The 6,000-nt window shown below is 52.1% G+C and overlaps 1 pseudogene; it reads left to right on the top strand.

Moving 5' to 3' along the window:
- The first annotated feature begins 452 nt into the window (after nt 1-452).
- The window catches only part of LOC147121687 (uncharacterized), a 29,608-nt pseudogene continuing 24,060 nt past the window's right edge, over nt 453-6,000 (top strand).

Below are 6,000 nucleotides of genomic sequence, written 5' to 3'. Positions count from 1 at the left end.
GACCGGGAGGAGAGTTTGAGGGAGTAGGAGGAGAGATTGAGAGAAAGGGAGGAGAGATTGAGGGAGAGGGAGAGAGATTGAGGGAGAGGGAGGAGAGTTTAAGGGAAAGGGAGGAACGATTGAGGGACAGGGAGGAGAGATTGAGGGATAGGGAAGAGAGATTGATGGCAAGGAGGAGAGATTGTGGGAAAGGGAGTAGAGATTGAGGGAGAGGGAGGACAGATTGAGGGAGAGGAAGAGATGTTGAGGGAGAGTAAGTAGTGGTTGAGGGAGCGTGAGGAGTGATTGAGGGAAAGGGAGGAGAGATTGAGGGAGTGGGAGGAGAAATTGAGGGGGAGGAGAGATTGGGGAGAGGAAGTGAGATTGAGGGAAAAGGAGTAGCGATTGAGGGAGTGGGAGGAGAAATTGAGAGAAGGGGGAGAGATTGAGGGAGGGAGGGGAGATTCAGGGAGATGGAGGAGAGATTGAGAGAAAGGTAGGAGAGATTGAGTGAATAGGAGGAGATTAAGGGAAAGGGAGGACAGATTGAGAGAGAGGAAGAATGATTGAGCGAGAAGAAGCGCAGATTGAGGGCGAGGGAGGAAAGATTGAGAGAAAGGGAGGAGAAATTGAGGGAGTGGGAGGAGAGATTGTGGGAGGGAGGAGAGATTGTAGGAAAGGGAGGATAGATTGAGGGAGAGGGAGCAGGAAGGAGGGAAGGGCAGCAGAGATTGAGGGAGTGGGAGGAGAGCATGCAGGAGGGACGAGAGATTGAGGGAGAGGAAGAGAGATTGTGGGAAAGGGAGGAGAGATTTAGGGAGTGGGATGAGTGATAGAGGGAGAGGGAGGAGAGATTGAGGGTGAGGAAGAGACATTGTGGGAGAGGGAGGAGAGATTGAGGGAAAGGGAGGAGAGATTGAGGGAGTGGGAGGAGAGATTGAGAGAAAGGGAGGAGAGATAGAGGTAAAGGGATAAGAGATTGAGGGAGAGATGATAGATTGAGGGAGAGGGAGGAGTGATTGAGGGAGGGGGAGGAGAGATTGAGTGTGAGGGATGAGAGTTTGAGGGCGAAGGAGGAGAGATTGAGGGAGAGGAAGAGAGATTGAGAGAGATTGAGGAGTGATTGAGGGAAAGGGAGGTGAGATTGAGGAATAGGGAGGAGAGATTGAGGGAGAGGGAGGAGAGATTGAGGGAGAGGTAGGAGAGGTTGAGGGAGTGGGAGGAGATGTTGAGAGATTGGGAGCAGATATTGAGGGAGAGGGATGAGAGATTGAGGGAGGGAGGAGAGATTGAGGGAAAGGGAGGAGAGATTGAGAAAAAGGGAGTTGGGATTCAGGGAGTGGGGGAGAGATTAAGAGAAAGAGAGGAGAGATTGAAAGAGAGGAAGAGAAATTGAGGGAGAGGGAGTAGAGATTGAGGGAGAGGAAGAGAGATTGAGGGAGTGGAAGTGAGATTGAGGGAGAGGGAGGAGAGATAGAGGGAATGGAAGGAGAGATTGAGGGATGGGAGGAGAGATTGAGGGAGAGGGAGGAGAGATTGAGGGAGGGGGAGCAGAGGTTGAGGGAGTGGGAGGAGATGTTGAGAGATTGGGAGCAGAGATTGAGGGAGAGGGATGAGAGATTGAGGGAGGGAGGAGAGATTGAGGGAAAGGGGGAAGTGATTGAGAAAAAGGGAGGAGAGTTTCAGGGAGTGGGGGAGAGTTTAAGAGAAAGAGAGGAGAGATTGAAAGAGAGGAAGAGAAATTGAGGGAGAGGGAGTAGAGATTGAGGGAGAGGAAGAGAGATTGAGGGAGTGGAAGTGAGACTGAGGGAGAGGGAGGAGAGATAGAGGGAATGGAAGGAGAGATTGAGGGATGGGAGGAGAGATTGAGGGAATGGGAGGGGAGATTGAGAGAATGGGAGGAGAGATTGAGAGAGAGGGAGAGAGATTGATGAGAGGGAGAGAGATTGAGGGAGAGGGAGGAGAGTTTGAGGGAAAGGGAGGAACACGGTGGCATAGTGGTTAGCACTGTTGCCTCACAGCGCCAGGAACCCGGGTTCAAATCCGGCCTCAGGTGACTGTCTGTGTGGAGTTTGCACATTCTCCCCGTGTTTGCATGGTTTTCCTCCGGGTGCTCCGGTTTCCTCCCACAGTCCAAAGATGTGCGGGTTAGGTTGATTGGCTATGATAAATTGACCCTTAGTGTTAGGGGGATTAAATACGTGGGGTTACGGGGATCAGGTGGGATATGTGTCGATGCAGGCTCGATGGGCTGAAATGGCCTCTATCTGCACTGTGGGGTTTCTGTGATTTCTGTGAATTGAGGGACAGGGAGGAGAGATTGAGGGATAGGGAAGAGAGATTGATGGAGAGGAGGAGAGATTGAGGGAAAGGGAGGAGAGATTGAGGGAGAGGGAGGAGAGATTGAGGGAGGGAGGAGAGATTCTGGGAGAGGGAGGAGAGATTGAGGGAGAGGAAGAGAGGTTGAGGGAGAGGAAGTAGTGGTTGAGGGAGCGTGAGGAGTGATTGAGGGAAAGGGAGGTGAGATTGAGGGAGGAGAAATTGAGGGGGAGGAGAGATTGAGCAAGAGGAATGGAGATTGAGGGAAAGGGAGTAGAGATTGAGGGAGTGGGAGGAGAAATTGAGAGAAAGGGGGGAGAGATTGAGGGAGGGAGGGGAGATTGAGGCAGAGAGGAGAGATTGAGGGAGATGGAGGAGAGATTGTGGGAGAGGGAGGATAGATTGAGGGAGAGGGAGCAGAGAGGAGGGAACGGGAGGAGATATTGAGAGAAAAGGAGGAGAGATGGAGGGAAAGGGATAAGAGATTGAGGGAGGGAGGATAGATTGAGGGAGCGGGAGGAGTGATTGAGGGAAAGGGAGTAGAGATTGAGGGAGAGGGAGGACAGATTGAGGGAGGGAGGAGAGATTGTGGGAGAAGGAGGAGAGATTGTGGGAGAGGAATAGAGGTTGAGGGAGACTAAGTAGTGGTTGAGGGAGCGTGAGGAGTGATTGAGGGAAAGGGAGGAGAGATTGAGGGAGTGGGAGGAGAAGTTGAGGGGTAGGAGAGATTGGGGAGAGGAAGGGAGGTTGAGGGAAAGGGAGTAGCGATTGAGGGAGTGGGAAGAGAAATTGAGAGAAGGGGGAGAGATTGAGGGAGGGAGGGGAGATTCAGGGAAATGGAGGAGTGATTCAGAGAAAGGTAGGAGAGACTGAGTGAGTAGGAGGAGATTAAGGGAAAGGGAGGAGAGATTGAGAAAGAGGAAGAATGATTGAGTGAGAGGAAGCGCAGATTGAGGGCGAGGGAGGAGAGATTGTAGGAGAGGAAGAGAGATTGAGGGAGAGGGAGGAAAGATTGAGAGAAAGGGAGGAGAAATTGAGGGAGTGGGAGGGAGGAGAGATTGTAGGAGAGGGAGGATAGATTGAGGGAGAGGGAGCAGGGAGGAGGGAAAGGCAGCAGAGATTGAGGGAGTGGGAGGAGAGCATGCAGGAGGGATGAGAGATTGAGGGAGAGGAAGAGAGATTGAGGGAAAGGGAGGAGAGATTTAGGGAGTGGGATGAGAGATAGAGGAAGAGGGAGGAGAGATTGAGGGTGAGGAAGAGACATTGTAGGAGAGGGAGGAGAGATTGAGGGAAAGGGAGGAGAGATTGAGGGAGTGGGAGGAGAGATTGAGAGAAAAGGAGGAGCGATAGAGGGAAAGGGATAAGAGATTGAGGGAGAGATGATAGATAGAGGGAGAGGGAGGAGTGATTGAGGGAGGGGGTGGAGAGATTGAGGGTGAGGGATGAGAGTTTGAGGGCGAAGGAAGAGAGATTGAGGGAGAGGAAGAGAGGTTGAGAGAGATTGAGGAGTAATTGAGGGAAAGGGAGGTGAGATTGAGGAATAGGGAGGAGAGATTGAGGGAGAGGGAGGAGAGATTGAGGGAGAGGAAGCAAGATTATGGGAGAGGGACGAGAGATTTAGGGAAAGGGAGGAGAGGTTGAGGGAGTGGGAGGAGATGTTGAGAGATTGGGAGCAGAGATTGAGGGTGAGGGATGAGAGATTGAGGGAGGGAGGATAGATTGAGGGAAAGGGAGGAGAGATTGAGAATAAGGGAGGAGAGATTCAGGGAGTGAGGGAGAGATTAAGAGAAAGAGAGGAGAGATTGAAAGAGAGGAAGAGAAATTGAGGGAGAGGGATTAGAGATTGAGGGAGAGGAAGAGAGATTGAGGGAGTGGAAGTGAGATTGAGGGAGAGGGAGGAGAGATTGAGGGAATGGGAGGAGAGATTGAGGGACAGGGAGGAGAGATTGAGGGAGTGGGAGGAGAGATTGAGAGAATGGGAGGAGAGATTGAGAGAGAGGGAGAGAGATTGATGAGAGGTAGGAAAGATTGAGGGGCAGGGAGGAGAGACTGAGGGAGAGGGAGAGAGATTGATGGAGAGGAGGAGAGATTGAGGGAAAGGGAGGAGAGATTGAGAGAGAGGGAGAGAGATTGAGGGAAAGGAGGAGAGATTGAGGGAAAGGGAGGAGAGATTGAGGGAGAGGGAAGAGAGATTGATGGAGAGGAGGAGAGATTGAGGGAAAGGGAGGAATGATTGAGGGACAGGGAGGAGAGATTGAGGGACAGGGAGGAGAGATTGAGGGAGAGGGAGGAGAGATTGAGCGAGGGAGGAGAGATTCTGGGAGAGGGAGGAGAGATTGAGGGAGAGGAAGAGAGGTTGATGGAGAGCAAGTAGTGGTTGAGGGAGCGTGAGGAGTGATTGAGGGAAAGGGAGGTGAGATTGAGGGAGGAGAAATTGAGGGGGAGGAGAGATTGGGCAAGAGGAAGAGCGATTGAGGGGAAGGGAGTAGAGATTGAGGGAGTGGGAGGAGAAATTGAGATAAAGGGGGAGAGATTGAGGGAGGGAGGATAGATTGTGGGAGAGGGAGGAATGATTGAGGGAGAGGGAGGACAGATTGAGGGTGAGGGAGGAGAGTTTGAGGGAGTGGGAGGAGTGATTGCGAGAAAGGGAGGAGAGATTGAGGGAGTGGGGGAGAGATTGAGGGAGTGGGATGAGAGATTGAGGGAGTGGGAGGAGAGATTGAGGGAAAGGGAAGAGAGATTGATGGAGAGGAGGAGAGATTGAGGTACAGGGAGGAGTGATTGAGGGAGAGGGAGGAGAGATTGAGGGAGGGAGGAGAGTTTGAGGGAAAGGGAGGAGAGATTGAGGGAGAGGAAGAGAGGTTGAGTGAGAGGAAGTAATGGTTGAGGGAGCAGGAGGAGTGATTGTCGGAAAGGGAGGAGAGATTGATGGAGTGGGAGGAGAGATTGAGGGGGAGGAAGAAAGATTGTGGGAGAGGGAGGAATGAATGAGGGAAAGGGAGGAGAGATTGAGGGAGAGGGAGGAGAAATTGAGAGGCTGGGAGGAGAGGTTGAGGGATAGGGAGGAGAGATTGGGGGAGGAGAGATTGAGGGAGAGGAAGTAGAGATTGAGGGAGAAGGAGGAGAGATTGAGGGAGAGGAAGCGAGATTATAGGAGAGGGAGGAGAGATTGAGGGAGAGGGAGGAGTGATTGAGGGAGAGGGAGTTCAGATTGAGGGCGAGGGAGGAGAGTTTGAGGGAGAGGAAGAGCGATTGAGAGAAAGGGAGGAGCGATTGAGGGAGTTGGAGGAGAGATTGAGGGAGTGGAAGAGAGATTGAGGGAAAGGAACACATATTTGTAGTGTATGTACCTTTAAGGGCAGAACTACTTTTTACAGCTCCTGTATAATGTCGTACCGGCAGTGACCACACCTGTATATAAACCCTGAGTAGGGATCTGTACTGTAGTTTTAGAGTAACCCTCATCCAGTAAACACCTGTTGATTGTTCCTCTGCAGTCTCTGTCTATTTCTTGAAGGACACCATACTTCAAGATTCACGGATTTAACATTGGCGACGAGTCGATTCGAACCTACCTGCAACTCTGCAGAGGAAGGCCGATTCTAGAGGCACGGGCATCGACCATCCGGCGGAGACTCCAGCGAGGCGAGCTGGCAACAGGTACGGCGCAGACCCTTCCCGCACAGCGGCGGCTAGAGCCGA

This window comes from Somniosus microcephalus, chromosome 3 (genome assembly GCF_052327205.1).
Source record: "Somniosus microcephalus isolate GS21.2 chromosome 3, FLI_Smic_1.0, whole genome shotgun sequence".
In the NCBI taxonomy this organism is placed as follows: Eukaryota; Metazoa; Chordata; class Chondrichthyes; order Squaliformes; family Somniosidae; genus Somniosus; species Somniosus microcephalus.
Note: the sequence above shows the minus strand (reverse complement) of the source record. Positions and strands in the feature narration are given on the sequence as shown.